This window comes from Octopus bimaculoides, chromosome 2 (assembly GCF_001194135.2).
Source record: "Octopus bimaculoides isolate UCB-OBI-ISO-001 chromosome 2, ASM119413v2, whole genome shotgun sequence".
In the NCBI taxonomy this organism is placed as follows: domain Eukaryota; kingdom Metazoa; phylum Mollusca; class Cephalopoda; order Octopoda; family Octopodidae; genus Octopus; species Octopus bimaculoides.
In genome coordinates, this window is record NC_068982.1 from 126,657,946 (window position 1) to 126,660,423 (window position 2,478).

At 41.2% G+C, this 2,478-nt stretch overlaps 1 pseudogene; it reads right to left on the reverse strand.

Annotated features, from left to right (window-relative positions):
- Positions 1-1,763: 1,763 nt before the first annotated feature.
- On the reverse strand, positions 1,764-1,883 carry LOC128247142 (U4 spliceosomal RNA; annotated as a pseudogene).
- Between the last annotated feature and the right edge of the window lie 595 nt (positions 1,884-2,478).

Sequence of the window (2,478 nt, forward strand, 5' to 3'; positions counted from 1 at the left end):
ATATAAGGGAAATAATTTGCTTATTTGGTATTAATAATAATTTCAAATTTTGGCACAAGGCCAACAAGTTCAGGAGAGGAGAGGGGTTAATTCGATTACATGAATCCCAGTATTTGACTGGTACTTATTTTTATCAAACCCCACAAAATATGAAAGGCAAAGTTGATCTCAGAGAGATTCGAATTGAGAACATAAAGACAGATGAAATGCCACTAAATGCCTGGCCTGCTAACAATTCTTATTTCTTTACTGCTCACAAGGGGCTAAACATAGAGGGGACAAACAAGAACAGACAAAGGGATTAAGTCGACCTTGGCGGAATTTGAACTCAGAACGTAACGGCAGACGAAATACCGCTAAGCATTTCGCCTGGCGTGCTAACGTTTCTGCCAGTTGGCCTGCTAGCAATTCTAGTAGCTCACTACTTTTGATTTAGTATAAATAATACCATATATACTCAAGTAATAGTCGATCTCATGTAAAAGTTGACACCCTATTCTAGGCCAAAAAATTGGTGATTTTCCATACACCCCGCATACAAGTCAACCCTAGTATTTCACGAACAACAGGACAACATTTGTGGGTTGAGGCACTGTTTTATCCTGTACGTAGAAATAGCACTGTTGCAAAATTATGTGGCTACCTTACTGTAGCCTGCTCTATTGATGGAATGCTTGGTGCTTATAATGGAATACTTGGTGCTTATAAGTAAAACACCATTTAATAGCGAGCACTACACATTTGTTGATGGGTGCTACATCACCATTACTAAAAGAAGGCACAGGATATGCTGCAAGCCTGCATACATCTTCAAGCGCAATAAACACATGCATCATACACTCGTTATTTACATGGTGAGAAACATGTTTCACAGAGAGCACTATTGATGTTGGCAGTCCATCGGTTACGACATCAAGGGTTCCAGTTGATCCGATCAACGGAACAGCCTGCTTGTGAAATTAACGTGCAAGTGGCTGAGCACTCCACAGACACGTGTACCATTAATGTAGTTCTCAGGGATATTCAGCGTGACACAGTGTGACAAGGTTGACCCTTTGAATTACAGGCACAACAGAAACAGGAAGTAAGAGTGAGAGAAAGTTGTGGTGGAAGAGTACAGCAGGGTTTGCCACCATCCCCTGCCGGAGCCTCGTGGAGCTTTAGGTGTTTTCACTCAATAAACACTCACAACGTCCGGTCTGGGAATCGAAACCGCGATCCTATGACCGCGAATCCACTGCCCTAACCACTGGGCCATTGCACCTCCACTTGCACTATTGATGAACAGTGGCAAACCACACTGTTTGAATTCGTACAAAGGCATGACTTTGGTAAGCCTAAAAACATTCAATTAATTGCTAGATCAGTGGTTACCATGTGACCTTCATATTTTCATCATCTCCAAATACAATAAACACATACGTCATATGCTCGTCTGTTTACATGGTGAGAAACATGTTTCAAACAGTAGTATTAGCGAACAGCAAACACCACTGCACCTGACATCCTGCAACTTTTTTTTTTTAAAGAGAAAGTGCAAATATTTATAAGAGCTACGCAGTCTTGTTTATGGGTTTTGTTATTTACTAGGACATGTGTTTTGATGCATAGAATTGGTAATATTACAGTAATTCATTGTGTTCTTGTTTTCATTCGTTTAGAGATCAATTGGGTTTCTGCTGCTGGTACAGTACTTCAGATTCTAGCTTGAATTTCAGCCCCTCAAAAGTAGTATCCATGTAATAGTCGACCCCATAAATTTGACCCTAAAAAATGGTCTAAAAAATTCGACTTTTACATGAGTATATAAAGTAGCTTTCATCTAGCAATAACCACACCTCAGATAACTCTCACTGGCTATGGTACCACTTCTGCTTTTAATTTGGTCATCATCATCATCATCATCATCATCATCATCATCATCATCATCATCATCATCATCATCGTTTAACGTCCGCTTTCCATGCTAGCTTGGGTTGGACGGTTTGACTGAGGACTGGCAAGCCAGAAGGCTGCACCAGGCTCCAATCTGATCCGGCAGAGTTTCTACAGCTGGATGCCCTTCCTAACGCCAACCACTCTGAGAGTGTAGCGGATGCTTTTACATGCCTCCGGCATGAGGGCCAGTCACACAGTACTGGCAACGGCCATGCTCAAAAAGGTGTTTTTTACGTGCCACCTGCACGGGAGCCAGTCCAGCGGCACTGACAACATAAATAATAATAATAATCATTCCTACTATAGGCACAGTGACTGAAGTTCTTAGGGGATTAGTTGATTACAAGGACCTGGTACTTGGCTGGTACTTATTTTATCAACTCCGAAAGGATGAAAGGCTAAGATATCCTTGCCAGAATTTGAACTCAGAACATAAAAACCCTGAAGAAATGCCACCAAGCACTGTCCAGTGTGTTAATGATTCTGCTAGCTCACCATCTTAATAACAATGATAAAAATGATCCACAGATCTAGTTGCTT